Raw genomic sequence first — 16,290 nt, 5'->3', positions numbered from 1 at the left:
GAAATACAAATTTTGAGTGCAAAGTGTCAATGTAATAATTTTGATAGATGGAAAATGTGAATACTAAGAATATAACTAGCAATTGTCCCAAAAGGTACAAAGAGAGGCCGATAGGATTATTAATTTGGAATTGTAAAATTTAGTAGCAAATATTGCAGAGGGAAATCCCATGATATTACAGAATGAAATCCCATCCTATTACAAGTAAAATTGAGAAATTTCATATACCACAATACAAGTAAAACTGAAACCAATCTTGTAGAGTGAAATCCCATCATATTACAAAATGAAATCTCATTATATAGGATTTATTAGGGTCATTACAGAGAAAATTAACATAAGTGGAGAGCTGATTCAGAAGGTATGACATGGACTCTGTAGAGTGAATCCCCTAATCTTGTAGAGTGAATCCCATCATATTACAGAATGAAATAGAAGTCTAAAGGATTTATTAGAGACATTACAAAGAACGCTATCACAGTGGAGAGCTGCTTCACAAGGCAGGACATGGATTCTGCTTATTCACCACAGAAACTCTTGTTGTTGAAGATGAGAAGCAGCACAAAAGTAAGTCATTCCACAACTACTACAAACTTACAACAATATTAACATCCTGCAAATATTCTCATCTATGAGGAGCTTTGGGGGCCTATAGATTACAAGAGAATAGCAGAAATTCTTCACTAAACATATTAGTAGCGTACTGATCATCTTGGCGGTTGGAGACAGAACTGGTGTTGAAGCTCTCTTTCCTCGCAAACCCAGCAGGGGCTTTCTTGTCATAATTCTGAGTACAAAATTTGACTGTCATTTTCTGCATCTTTCTATTTATATAGATTGTTTGAACTCCTGTACAAAATTTCCCACAAAAGAAAAACAAAAGATATTACAATCATATTGTAAGAGAAACATATGCATATTGCCGCTCTACCCCTCACATCATCTGGCTTTGTATTCCTTCAAAAAAAAAACTGCAAGGTTGATGACTCAATCATTGGGAGATGCATGCCTGTTACCATCTCCTTAGGATTGAGTATCCCAATTCATGAACCAATTGGAAATATCATAATGATACATTCAGTTGACAATTTGCTGGTGGGCATTATCCAATCTTACAACAGATCCTCAAAATCATGTTGGGGGAAAAACTTATTGAGATTGAATGGTAGAGTGTAGAACTCCTCATTCCGACTGTCCCCTCTGAATGTTCTAAATTTTACCCAACCATGGCATCCCTCTATCCTTCTTGGAATTCTCAACTTCTAGAGTGTTATCTAGAAATAATGCAATAATTAGTGCAACCGTCGGCGGTGACGAGAATATGGTGTTTAGGAAGTCATTAAACTGCAACAGATGACAAATTAAATTAGGCACAAAACCTTGTATCAAGTTATTACATCCTACATTGAAAATCAAAACAATGCATGCTTCAGAATTCCTTTTGAACTTACCCATCCTGCATTTGTATGGACAGGGCCCACTCTGGAAGTAGCATAAAACTCATTGAAGTATTGTGGGATAGACAGGTCCAGAAATAAGGAAACTCCCAAGATGAACAGGTTTCTCATTGAGTTCATGTTAGTGAATTGGATGAATGAAACACCAACAGCCCCTGGGAAAAATGGCAGTAAATAGAAACACTCGGAAACCCACAGGCCTAAAATTCCAAATATGTTTTATTTCATTCATATTGATTGAGATCACTTACCAACCAGCGTGAAGAGCACGCAGTATAATGCAACAAATATGGGAAATGGTATTGATGCAAAAAGAGCTCCAAATTTCCCTAAATGTAAGTAAATACAGGAATACATTAATATCAAAGACTCTGAAAAGATTCTAAACATTTCTCTCAAACAACTAAGTATATATACCACAAGAAAAGAGAAGTCTCCAACCTAATATTGAAAAGAAGATCATAAAGCCAGCTGATATTTGCACAACACGCCTGCTGCCTACTCTAGTAATACCAAGAAGCCCAACATTCTCTCTGAAATAACAACATCGCCTGAATTAAAAGTTAAAACAGAATTTCTAAAAATGCAGTACTCTTAATAGTAATATTTTCATAAAAACTGCAATGAGCAGAGAATACTCACACTGAAACAGTGGAGCCGGTTCCTGTCCCAAAAAGGCCATCTAATAGTATGCCAATACCCTGGAGCATAACAACGCTAGTAAGTTCCATCCAGTTTTCCAAATAAACGCATCTACGTGAATTATGTCAATTCAAATAAAATGAAATTCAATCTAATCCAATCAGCCCAGCCAGTTCACCTGCCATCCAATACCCCGGCTAAGAACATATGCAGGAGGAGGTGTGGAACTCGCAAGTCATGAAGCTGCCTTATATGCTCCAGTTGACTGCAGTTCATTGTTAAATTTTCATGATACGTTATTGTCAAATTACAACTGCATTTACTGGAAGAACCATGTCTGCCTCATAATATTTAAAGATCTAACAACTTCAAATGCCAAATCCCATAACACCGATCACTTATTTGAAAACACAAGGTAAAAATGTGGCAGCAGTATATAACCTCAATAAGAGAAACAAGAACCGCAGACATCATTCCAAACGTATGGCCAGCATCAAAAGTCGGGGCACCCCATTGCAGAGGATAGGGTAAGTTTATCCTGCATAGAAAATTTTGAAACATGATCTTATTACATGGAAAACTACATCCGATATATCTGTATGTAAACAATGATCCAAATTATTGCGTTCAATGTTTATAGAATCTTCCGGATATACCACATCCATTTTTAAATGATGATTCAAATCATTGCATTCAATTATATTCAACAAATTAATCAAATCATAGCTATCAATGAATCAACTATTCTTTTAGCAATCAGTAACTTGCAGGCACTCCTTTTTCATTTACATTGGTCATAAAGCCACATACCAAGGAGCAGATGATATAAGGTGAGCTCTATCAGTGCGGCAGTTGATTTTTGTCCTCTCGGGCACATGCTTGTAAGCTCCACTTGCAGTAAGCAGATGAGCATAAGCCCACACAAGAGTAATGCAAATAAGCACCGGAAAGCGCTCAAAAACAGGTAGATCTCGTGCCTGGATATGCTTCAAATACTGCATCACACGGGAGGATCAAAACCAGTCAAGCAATGACCATAAATCGTAATGCATCCAAAGCTGCTTAATTAAGTAATTTACTGAAAAACATCATTAATACCTGTGCAAATCCAACAAATATAATGAGCATTGGCAAACCAATTTCCACGCATTTACCAACCTGAAATGTTAAAAACCATGCTTTAGAATTACAACTCTTACATGAATATTTGTACGTGACTGTGCCTGTGTCTATCTGTGTATCAACCAAGCAAGGCCTGGACTACAAACAGGAAAGTAACAAAACCCGACCATAGCACCAAAATATTTACATTATTGCTAAATGCATTGAGCAGAAATACCATCTGGACAGTTGCTACTAATTAACTTCATTGAGAACAGGAAAGATGGTGTTCCTTACCCCAGGAAAACCACGCTCAAATAATCCAAATCCAACCAAAGCTATAACTGGCGTCATACCAAGTGGACTGAAAAACCTGATGCAGATCCCCAGGAGTGTCAAAATTAGAAACCATGGCATATATGAAAAGACCTATGATGTATACTAAAGCTGATAGTGCAGTGACATACCGAGAAACAATACCCCAAAGTTGGCTGTAACCAAGGATGATCTGCAAGCTTGACGAAGCAATCAATGCTCCTTGGATAGCTTGCATGGTATGAACAAATCTCTGCAATGACAAACCTGAAATGTTATGGCCCTGGTGGTGTTCAACTTATTAATCATCATGAGAACGTACTTTCTTTTGTTCACAATCAATATCATCTGTACTGTTTCAGTATTGACTGATAACCACACATGCCTACCTCATGGTCATCGGGAATACTCCGAAGGGATGAATCATTTATAATAGATGTTATTGGTATAATAAATGCAAATGAACCACCAACAACTGTTGGCAAACGTGTTCCAAATAATGACTGCAGAAGCGTATTGAGCCCAGCAACAAATAACAATGTCTGTATTACTCGCACCTTGTCATGCTGTTTCAGATGAATAATCAATTGAGGCTACAGTCCACCCAAATTTCACAAAACTAAAGAAATTTAAAATCAAAGATATTATGAGGAGGCACTTACATCATTTCCTCCCATCGCTGGAACAAGAAAAGTTGGAACCATGACTGTAGTTCCCAACATCAAAATGTAGTGTTGAAAACCCAAAATAATTGTCTCCGCTGCACCAAGTTAATTACAATTACTCTCAGATGGGTCAGAAGGCTAACATATAATTAAACTCTACCCTCATCATATTGGTCCCAATGAAAATGCAGGTAGGGGAAGTGAACAGAATAGTCCCTAGAAAAAGGTTTGAGGACTTTAAAACTGCAACATATACTAATATGCATACAGTGGAACATAAAGAGGGCAGTTGTTATTAGTAGTTACAGCAAGCCCAACAGCCCCCAGGCCAAACACTGCTACTATCGAACCCTTCTTGGGTTTGCCTGCGTTCAAAGTAGCACCCATCCGTGATTCCACAACAGACAAGAATTTTACACAACAATTCCAGTGAAAGAAACCATTATCTTTACACTGGACATTAACGTCTGCTCATTATCACAAAAGTAACAACAATCAATCATATGATCCCTATCAATCATAATCACCATTCATCCATCAAGAATCAAAACCACCATGGGCCATGGCGTGAAGATTGAAATTAAGATTCATGAACCAAAATAAACGAAGGTACTCAAACATTAAACTGTCCATTGTCAAGAATCTAGAATCAAGAGTCAAACCTGAAATCATAACTCAGTAGTTTTATGTTTGAGTGAAATTTCTACCAAGAATCAGCAAATTTAGGAGGGGTTAGGTAGCTTCAGGAGGGTCAATCTTGCTCTGGGGCAGACTGCCGGGTTTGGTTTCAGAATTTGGCGAAATACAGAGAGCCATGATTCTATTTGCATAGATTATGAACTCCAGATATGTAACCTCGACTTCATCAAGCTCGTTTTAAGGTTAAGATGCATATCAAACCAGAATCTAGATGGATTTGATTTAATCTAACTAATATACAACATCCATGAATTTGGGCTTCAAATTGATATACAGAATCCATGTTGACATAAGATCAGAATTTAGATGGGCTTGGGCTAATCGAATTGCGTTAATCTTACCTGGACATTTGCACCTGTCACAATGTTTGGCTTGTCATACGGCTTCCCCTCTGCCTTGCGCTTGTTCTGCCATTTGCGTTTGAATGCAAGGCCTGCCAACATGATCGCCTCTGAAGATCCAACCGTGCCCACACCAACAGCTTCCTCTCCATCGCCAAGTGGGGCGTTAAACAGATTGGCTATTATGTTCACGCATCGATTCTTTTTCCAAATCCAGACACATGAAAGCACTGAACACTTTCAGATAAAGAATTGAGAAAACAAAGAAAAATAAATAAAATTAACGCCCAAAACGGATCTGAGAAGGGCCTTCAGATCTAGTATCCCAAACCCTGCCATTACCTGCAATTCTGTAGTGACAGGATACTCATCCATGTCGACATAATTCTTGTTGATTGCCTGCATGATGAGCTTATCGCTGATGATCTGATAGGCAGCATCTTTGGGAATCGACCTACTCGGAATTTGAAACCTGCCAACACAAACATTCAAAGGAAACCGAATCAGAAGCCCTGCTCAGGGCCATTTTATTGGAAATCCCAATGTCCGGAGGGTTTATCCTCAAGAAAATACTATTGCACAATAGCAGAAGCAAACCCATCCAGTGAAATAAGCTTTCATAAGAGCAGTTTATGTTCCTAGATTTCCCTCCAGAGTTTATACATACCGAGGCAAGGATTCCTGAACATATCTGGAGGCAAAGGTTGAATGTATGGAGCCATCAGAATCAGTAGCGCTGCTCAGAGCCGTTTTTGGTTGATTTTCAAAAGAAACCCCACTCCACACTACTGTTTCCCGATATTCGGTAATCGGTTGCAACTGCAAAGAAGAACCGGAATTAAGTGTGAAACTGCAAGATGGAAAAAAATGTCAGGTGTCAACCTTACAGTGCGAAACATATCGGCCTAAAAAAATGCCAGGTGCCAATCTTAGAATGAAAGGGACGACGAAAGTCTCTTTCAAAGGGAAGGCCTATCGGCCTAATTAATTACAAACAATCTTCATTGCAATTAATCTGAAACTATTTTCCTCTACCGTTCCTATTGTCTTGTCACACCTATTAGTCTTTCCATTTTCTCATATCGATCATATGAAAAGAGTAGTAGTTGGAATCATAGACCATTCACATATTTAACTTGAGCTACTGTAGTAAACAACATACCTTGTCTCTATTGTTCTCCAATATTAATAGTAGTTTTCTCAAAATTCAATCATTGTGACTTATGGAGTGTTAAACCCCAAATAATTTTCAATGGTATTTATTTTCTATTACCACATTTAAATGCAAAGTAATTAACAATGTTGAATGATTGAAAATGGGAATAATAATAATGTACCAAATTATAAATAGTTTATAGTTTCAAGAAGCAAACATTTGGGGTAAGAAAATATTTTATTTAGGATGAAAATTCAAGTATTGTATTTATGGCTCAATAATTTTTATATACTTACACTGAGAGAGAGTGTGTATGTTTTGGGGTGGGAAGGAGAGACAAGGGGAGATAGACCGCCTCACTGAATCTCCGTCTCTCCCTTGTCACTCCCTCTCCACCTTTCTTTCTCTATGTCTTTCTTCCCCTTCCAACTCGATCTCTCTCTCCTCTCTCTCAAGTCCTCTCTCTCACCTCCCTCCATCTCTCCTCCCATCATACACACTCTCTCTCTACCCTCCAAATTTTTCACTATCTCCCTCCCTCTCTCCTTCTCTCTCTTCTCCTCTCTCCCCCCTCCATATCTATGTCTCCCTGTCTCTCTCTTCCCCTTCTTTCCCTATTTTTACCATAGAGCATTCATAGAACATTCATATATTTAATTCAAGCTACTGTAGTACACAACATACCTTTTCTTTGTTGCTCTCCAATATTAATAGTAGTTTTCACAAAATTCAATCATTGTGACTTATGAGTGTTAAACCCCAAAGAATTTTCAATGGTAGTTATTTTCTATTGCCGTGTTTGAATGCAAAGTAGTTAACAATGTTGAATGATGGAAAATGGGAATAATAGTAATGTACCTAATTATAAATAGTTTATAGTTTCAAGAATGAAACATTTGGGGTAAGAAAAATTTTTATTTAGGATGAAAATTGAAGTATTGTATTTATGATTGAATAATTTTTATGTGCTTATAGTGAGAGAGAGTGTGTATGTTTTGAGGGTGAGAAGGAGAGACAAGGGGAGAGAGAGATATAGATGGTGGGGGCGGGAAGAAGAGAGAGGCAAAGACAGGGAGGGAGGAAGAGATATAGATATGGAGAGAGGAGAGAGAAGGGGAGATAGAGATATAGATGGGGGGAAGAGAAGAAAGAAGAGAGACACAAAGAAAGGGAGGGAGGAAGAGACATAGATATGGGGAGATAAATGTTAGAGAGAGAGAGAAGGGGAAGAGAGAGAGAGGGAGGGGGAGAGAGAGATGGATATGGAGAGAGATTGTGTATGTTTAAGAGCTGAGATAGAGAGATAAAGAAGGAGAGACAACGGGAGATAGAGATATAGATGGAGGAGGTAGAGTTGTTCTTACATTGAAATTAATGCACACTATTAATATAATTACTTTGAAATTAATGTACATCATACATCTTGTTGCATCAAATCATAAATCAACATCTACACTAAAATCAATGCATCTAGTGCAAACAATCAAATAGGATTAGAAATCAACATCTATACTGAGATCAATGCATCTAGTGAAACCAATCAAATAGGATCAGAAATCAATATCTACACTGAAACCAATGCATCTAATGCAATCAATCAAATCAGTGGAAATCGACATCTACATTGAAATCAATGCATCTAGAATAAGGTATTAAATATGATTAGAAATCGACATCTAAATTAAAATCAATGCATCTAGTGTAAGGTTTTAAATAGAATTATAAATCGACATCTACACTGAAATCAATGCATATAGTGCATGTGATAAAATAGGATTATAAATCGACAACCACATTGAAAATATACAATAATCATGACTTTCTAGATCTAACTTCTATGTTTGTATTTGTCTCTGTGAGACTCTTTCTTCTTCCCTTTCTCTCCACCTTCCAATATGTGTCTATCTCCCTCCCTCTCCCCTTTTATCTCTTCTCCTCCCTCTCTCCCCTTGTCTCACTCTATTTGCCTCTCCCTAACTTTCTCTAAATTTCTCTTCTTTCCTCTCTCCCCCTGCTATCTATATTTATACCTCCCTACATCTCTCCTTATTTGTCTCTCTATCTCAACCCCGTAAACATATGTCATGCTCTATATCTCTCTCTCGTATCTATCTATCCACATATTTATCACTCCCTCTTCCTTTCCCTCTCTATCTCTTCCTCTTCTCTCTCTGTCTCTCTCTACCCACTCCATCTATATCTCTATCTCACATTTATCCCTCTTCCTCCCTCCCTCTCTTTGCCTCTCTCTTCTACCTGCCTCCCCTGCACCATCTATATATCTATCTCCCCTTGTCTCTCCTTCTCACCTCCAAAAGATACACACTCTCTGTCCATATCTATCTCTCCCTCCCTCCCTCACTCTTCCTCTCCTCTCTCTCTCTGCCTTCTCTCACTCTCTCTTCCCCCCCAAACCTCATTGACTCTCCATCTCTCCCTTGTCACTCCCTCTCCACCTTTCTCTCCCTATGTCTTTCTTCCCCTTCCAACTCCATCTCTCTCCCCCTCTCTCTATCCTCTCTCTCAAGTCCTCTCTCTCCCCTTCTCTCCCACCTCCCTCTGTATCTGCCCCCATCATACACACACTCTCTCTCCACCCTTCAACTATGTCACTATCTCCCTCCCTCTCTCCTTCTCTCTCTCCTCCTCTCTCCCCCCTCCATATCTATGTCTCCCTATCTCTCCCTTCCCCTTCTTTCCCTATATTTATCCTCTCCTTTTCTCTCTCTTCCCTCGTCTCCTCTCTCCCTCATTCCATATTCATCTCTCCCTTATCACTCCCTCTCTTTCCCCCTTCAAATCCTTCTCTCTCCCTCGCTCTCTCCCCCTCCTCTATCTCTTCCTTTCTCTCTCTCACTATGTCTCTCACTTCTATGTATCTCTCCCACACTCTATTCCCCCTTCCATCTCACTCTCTTTCTTAAATAGGATCACATTGTCTTGCATTTAAGAAAGTACCTAAATTAATAAAAAACATAATTGGTTGTAAAATATTAAACCTATATTTTGGATCAATCATGCTAAAGAAAATACAATAATAAACAAGTTAAAAGAATCTCGCACTACCTTTCCTCTATAATTGTTAATCACTTTGCTTTCTCATCGCTTGTGTCGCATTCCCAAACTTAAGAATTAATTTTAACATTTTCTTTTTACTATTTACTAATCAGTGAATTAGTGACAATCAGTTAATATGTTATGATTAATACAAATTAGTAGTTAAGCTATTTATTTGTTTGATGGAAGAGTGGAGGGCTTACAGATAAACCTCAGTAACTCTCAATTTCCCGGAACAATTATCAGATTAGGTAGTTACCACCTTAACTGTTCTCTCATCCTCAAGAAAACAGAAAGGATAAGAGGAAAGGGGTTTGGAAAAGGAGTATGGGGAGTTTCCTGGACTTGAATGGGAGTTCAGTAGAAAAAATCTAGAGCTTAGCTTTCCCAGAGAAGGAAATGAGCTATCGGCTGGACTTGGGGTCCCAAGGCTGAAACCATTAAACAACTACCTTAAGAATCTATTCAGAAGAAATTGAGGAGTTTGGGGGGAGAACATTGGATGTAATTCCCAATTTCTCAATGGTAGGGTGGAGAGGTTTCATTTGTAAGAAACTATTCTTCATCTTTAGATAAGTAATGCAACTTTATTATGTTATACAATGTTTATAGAATCAATTACCATGCAGATCTAATCTGTTGTGAAATGATTGTTATGAAATAATTGTGGAGTAGATTTTAATCAGATAAGAATGCAACTTTATTCTGCTATACAATGTCTGTAGAATCAATTACCATGTAGGCATAATCTGTTGTGAAATGACTCTTATGGAATAACTGTGGAGTAGGTTTTAATCAAATAAGAATGCAACTTTATTCTGCTATAAAATGTTTGTAGAATTAGTTACCATGAAGGTAAACTCTATTGTGAAATGACTATTATGAAATAACTAAAGGGTAGATTTTAATCAGATAAGAAGTAAACTCTACCTTTTTATACAATGACTCTAGAATAGACTTTAAGGCATGCCTAAACTGTCGGTATGATTGGAGTGAGAAATATACTGTAGAATTCACTGCTATTATTAGTAAACATATACTCGATGTTTTCTACATTATGGATAGTTGCATTAAGATTTTAAAGGATTCTGAGGCCTAAGACCTTTAATTAAAAAATGGAAAACGTGAGGAGAGCAAGCCTCAAAGCAGACAAAAACACCATCTCGGAGATGCTTAGAAGCGAATGAGTAAGAAAACCGTGATAGCGATTGATACAGTTCGGTTAAAAGAAAACTTCAAATGATACAAAGGGTTAATATAATCCTATGTAAATTAAGTCAAGGTCGCTGGTCGTAGGGCCCAACCTTTCCGACAAGATACCACCCCCGGTTAGGGATGGTCGGCGCTAAATGTAAAATAAAAGTGTTATGCATTAGTAATTGTTAACACAACGTTAATTCCCTTTACAATTAATTATAGCACGAATAAGGTTATAATTCCTCTGCACCAGAAAATGAGGCAAGCGAATAGAGTGTTCTAATCCTCGAGTTGGAAAAGAATAACGAACACTCTATTTAAACAATTATCTTTATGCATGAATCTCTAACCCTAGCAAATTTACTCCTCGGCCAGTCCCAAAAGAGACGCCTAGGAGGCCCTGCGGCTAAAGGTAAATAATCTAACGACTATAATTTGAAGATTTAGTTTGCAAAGAGCCTCGACCAACCCTAGAACTGTGATTGGAACAATGTAATAAAGACTTTAAAATATTATTTTAACAGTTAGCACTGAAACACATCGAGGAAGCCAGTTGGACAATTCCAAATTAAAAAAAAAAAAAAGATGTATATCTATCTATCTATATATATATATATATATATATATTTCATGAGAGGATATATTATTCTTTTACAAACAAAACCAAATTAGGAAAGAGTTCTTTAGAACCAAAAACATAAATAAACCATGCAGTTTCCTCTCCATTAATTACTCAAGATAACGCCTAGAGAAGAAGTCGTTCAAACCATTACATTAGCAATGGGAATTGTTCTTTAAAAGAAAACCTTACTTAGTCCAACTCTAATTAGAAAGGAGAACCACGAAACTTCAAGCTAGCATGCCAAGGCATTCCCATACCGTAGCTCTTGGCCAGATCGATCTGTCCTGTTGCTCATAGCAGGAGCATAACAACTTGATGAAAAACCCCATCACCACAGGTCTTTGCAACCTGCAAGCGAAAGTAGTAAGAATCTTAGTGCCAAAACTTTGGAGACCTTTCATGCATAAAACTAAATGAAATGAGGAGTTATTCCTCACCTACACAAAGATGTAGAGGGTTTTCCTTCTGCCAATATTGGAGAGAAACTTGAAGGGGTTACTGTGTTTTCACCTGTGTAGATGGAAAAGAGTTACAGTGAGTCGTGGATGAGAAAAATAAGGAATGAAAAGTGTGAGAAATAGTAACATTAAAATTAACCTCTATAATAGAGAATTTACTTGCCATCAAACATAGCGAATTGGGTGCTAAAGGGGGCAGTTCCCATGTCCTAAGGAGTTCATTGGAGGTTTTGAGCACACTTATAGCTATGTCGAATGGTAGCAATGACGTCCAGAAATCGGTATGTGTACCTTTCCATTTTGCAGTTGCAGGATCAAATTCCGGAGTCAAGTTCTAGTCAACAATCTAGGCATAAAGCTCGAACTTTGGGAGGATAATCTCTATTACTAGTGTGAGGAAGAGCTGCAGGATCTGCTTCCATTCTCCAGGCTCGGATTAGCACCATCTGGCAGATGGAAGAACCTGGACCGGGAAGTGGGCAGCGTTGGGACTACAGGCCAGCTGAGCAGAGTAATTATGACATGACCTAAAATATTAATGTATCAGCGTGTAGAGATAAGGGGAAGGGGTCACTCCTCGGGAACCTATATTTTGAACCTAGGATGTGAATACACCACCTCAACCATCGCACTAACATTAATGCTGAGATCTTAGAATATTTGAAAGCATGTACTTTTGATTAAGCATTAATTCCAAATATTAAATTATGTAGAACGTTGGTACCTATGTAATGTGCGATGTGGGTTAACTAACATCCGCAACTTGATTATTATGTGTGTGAATATTATATATAGAATGAGCAATAATAATAATAATAAAGATATGGTAGATTTCATGTGTGTTACAATTGCTATTAGAGCCCTCGGGTTACTACATTAAGGCCTGAGTGGTTAAGCATTAAATAACAAAATTATTATGATACACAGAGAGGGAGCAGGCGCAAGATGAGACAAGGAGTGGGATCCACCCTCTCTGGAGGTGTTGCTAGTCACAACCTAGAGGTGTGGGTACAACTGGTCGAGGTAAACTAGAATACAATTGCAGTGCTACTAGAAAGAGTTCAACAACTTTGAGCGGAGATGCAAAATTTGTGGGTCGATTATGAGAGATTACATCTGGAGCAAGAAAAGATCATGAAAATCCTATCAGATAGGTAGAATCAAAGAAACCAAAACCCCAATCATGATGAGGAACATGGGACTGAGTCCCATAGGCAGCAGGAAGAGGACATGGAGTTGGAAGGAGGATGAACTGGCAATGAGGGAGAATAAGGTAATGCCTTTGTTGGGAATGGGTCCCCTGGGGTCAAGTTTGGGGTTAAAAGCCCAAGCCGGGGGGATAAAGACCCAAGTTTTGTGTAAAGAATTTAAAGTCTCCGCATTTTATGGTTGTGGTGCGCGAAGATGTAAGCAGTCAAAAAGGGTTTGCGCCATTAGTTTAGATATTTGTGTCGGCTTGATGAGATCCACCCTTGGTTTGCGGACCATGGGATTGTATAAAAAGGGAGTCTTAGAAGAGTCTAAAGCAGCGAAGTCACAAGTTTTTAGTAGATTTTTGTATAAATTTATTGGTCTATGAGAGCTAAGAGAGAAGAGTCTTAGCATAGGAAGAGGCTCTACAGCTGACTGCGGAGAGACCTAGGGTAGAAGTCTGTAGTTGAGTGTGCAGACCCCTACAGCTGTGTGCACAGGGTAGTCAGAGTCTGTACTGGAAATCTAAATTATCAATAAAGAGAAGTATTCTGGAATTATCTGTGTATGTGTTATTTTACTTCTGCTATGCATGTTGTGATTATGTTATATTGAATACTGGGGTTATGAATTAATGCTATATTGATGCGTGAATCTATGTATTTTATTTTGTCATATGAATGGAAGTAAGAATTTTTTTTACATGAAGATAACCGTAATGCATGTTAAATTTAACAATAGTTAAGTGAATTTGAGAAAATATAGAAGTAAGAGTAATTATAGAGGCACGTAAGTGGTTGATCTATCTTTTTAGGGTCCATGAAGGATGATCGGAGAGTTTTGCGGAGGCTTCAAGGATGAATAAAAAAAGTACTTTGACAAACCCTAATGGGCTTATTGGTCTGTGCAAAGGATGTGTTAGGGAAAATAACGGACATCACAACCATCTCAAGGTGCAGACACTTGGTTCCTTAATTCCCCCATACTGCTTCGGGTGAGACTTTACTCTGCGGTCCGTAGATTGATGTCGAAAGGGCCAATAGTGTAGGGATTTGCTTGGCTACTTAACGATGAAGCTGGGTCAGGGCCCATGAAGCCAACAAATGGTTTCATTGTTAGGACCAGAATCGGCATAATGAGATGTGCGATGTTGTATCATTGGAATTCAAATAAGAAGGATATTGAAGAGTGGTTGGATAGAAAGATCCACAAATTCGTGGCTCAATAAAATAGGAATTTGCAATTAATGAAAGAATAGTGGTTGGACAGATATCTGTATAGAGAGATACATGAAATCTTCTTATGTTCCTTCCCAGTTGAATTATACGAGTGGATCGCAAAGTTGGCAGACAACCAAAGGAGGTGGAGGCTTGATGGTTCGATTGTTTAGACCCTAGAGTTAGTATGAAAATTGGAAGCCTCTGAAGATAATATCGCGTGCAATGTCGATCATTGGCTCAATCGTATCATAGGAGGGTTTGGGACAGAGTTTGCGATCGATACTTTGGTGAGTTACAATAAACCAGAGTGTCACTTCTTCAAAGGGCTATGAGGTAAGTATTTGAAATCGTTAAATACTTGGATTAAGATGCTCTTGTGTGAAAAGCAGGTTATGCGATTACCTTGATGTTTGGGGATACGCGAAGTGGAAGGACTTTCAAGGACGGAGGAAGAAAAGACCTTGAATATAGCCCATTGATTGAGCCTCCTCTGAGTGATGATGAGGGAGTAGCACAGGGTTCTCTAGAGAGCACTATTCCATTGATAAAGCAAGGGTTCTTGCGAATACCCCACCCACCCACACCACCTCTATCTTCACCCCTCCTGCTCCATCTTCACCCTCGCTGCTTACCCCCTCACCAACACCACCGCCACGTCCACCACCATTCAACATGGCGAACTCCTTGAAGCTACCAGTGTTCAAGGGCATGGGAAATGAAGATCTGGGCCAATTTTGGTTCGTCACAAAGGTTGTATGGGAAGCTCATGGTATAATGGATGATCAAATGAAGAAAGCAACATTGGTTAGTGCTTTGTAGGACCACGCACTAGCTTGTTACATTAAGTACCACATTAATAATCCGACATCCGCATTGACTGCGCTGAATAAGGAATCCAATAGACCTAAGTCTAAGGCACAATCAATTTTGGGACTCAAATAGATCATGATGAAGCCTCGTGAGACACCCTAGGATTTGGATCAGAGATTTAAGTGCACGATCCATGAGGCTAACATGAATCTGACTAACGGGCAACACCACAAGTGGTTTGTGTCCTCACTCTTGCCTCATCTAAGGGTTGTGCTATCATAACAGAAGATTGGCACCCAGCAGAAGCTCTAGAAATCGCGATGAGATTGCACGAGAAACTGATGCAAAATGCTAGTCTTGGGGTTCAACAGATTCATGCATAGTTGTAGAACCTTTGCCTTGAAATGCAAAGTCTAAAAAAATCAGAACAACTCGGTGAGAGGCGCGTGAAGAAGTGTGGTGCCTAAAGTGCAAAAGCGAGGGGCATGACAAAGATCACTGTCTAGTTTTTGCAAATTATGTTGCAGTAGGGGGGCCAATGCCTCTAAGCTCAATAAAGAGGCACAAAATTTTTACTTGAATTTACTAGTCTCTTCATCTGCCCTGCATTAACCAAAGAAATGTTCATCTTTTTGTGATGGGCTCTCACAATGTACTCCACCCCATTCTTGAGAAATAAGTATTTGTTTTCATGCTGGTAAAATACTTCTTTCCTATCATACAAATATGGACTACTCAAGATAATTCCTGAGATGTCAAGTGGAACTAAATCTAACTCAACTTCATCAATGAACTTTTTAGTAATGGCAAACTTGAACAAACACTTCCTTGTAACCTGTAAGTTTACATTGTTAACTATCCAACCCAATGGATATTGCTTATGATGAGGTATACTTTCAAGGTTGAGGTTTTTGACCAAGTGTTCTGAAATTAAGTTTGATTGTGAACCACTATCAAATAATGCATCAATCTTTATATGATTTGAAATTACCCTTACATGAAACAACTCTATTCTTGATTATTCATTTGGATTGTTGTTTTGATTGTTTGATGAACTAATGCTTGCAACAAATTCTTTCCCTTTTGTGACCATGGCTTAAATCTCGGTCTTATCACCAAAATCTGAACCAAGGCCATGTTGTGTGGTAACAGTTGCCTTTGTTTTCCCTTATTATTTTGTTTCTTGGGCCTTAGTTCAAGATGTAATTTCCAACAATGGGCTTCATCATGCCAAGCTTTGGAACAATGCTGGCATATGGTTTTCTCCGATTCTTTCTTCACACTTGAATTTTTCTTTCCCTTCCATTTTCTACCCTTCTCTTTCTCATTACCCTTGAAAGGCATCTTCTTACTACCCTC

The 16,290-nt window shown here is 38.5% G+C and overlaps 1 pseudogene across 1 annotated transcript; it reads right to left on the bottom strand.

Moving 5' to 3' along the window:
• Positions 1–240: 240 nt before the first annotated feature.
• LOC149241266 (nucleobase-ascorbate transporter 1-like) lies at positions 241–14,795 on the bottom strand (annotated as a pseudogene). Its single transcript, XR_016245992.1, has 18 exons — positions 14,691–14,795; positions 5,888–6,039; positions 5,563–5,692; positions 5,221–5,421; positions 4,487–4,622; positions 4,178–4,275; positions 3,905–4,081; positions 3,668–3,768; positions 3,498–3,573; positions 3,198–3,257; positions 2,910–3,094; positions 2,541–2,637; positions 2,278–2,364; positions 2,100–2,158; positions 1,899–1,990; positions 1,709–1,786; positions 1,452–1,612; positions 241–1,344 (listed from the first exon to the last, which is right to left on the bottom strand). The product of XR_016245992.1 is annotated as a nucleobase-ascorbate transporter 1-like (transcript).
• Between the last annotated feature and the right edge of the window lie 1,495 nt (positions 14,796–16,290).

Source organism: Pinus tabuliformis, chromosome 8 (genome assembly GCF_031772625.1).
Source record: "Pinus tabuliformis cultivar Carrire ecotype Pingquan chromosome 8, CPIR1, whole genome shotgun sequence".
Classification (NCBI taxonomy): Eukaryota; Viridiplantae; Streptophyta; class Pinopsida; order Pinales; family Pinaceae; genus Pinus; species Pinus tabuliformis.
Note: the sequence above shows the minus strand (reverse complement) of the source record. Positions and strands in the feature narration are given on the sequence as shown.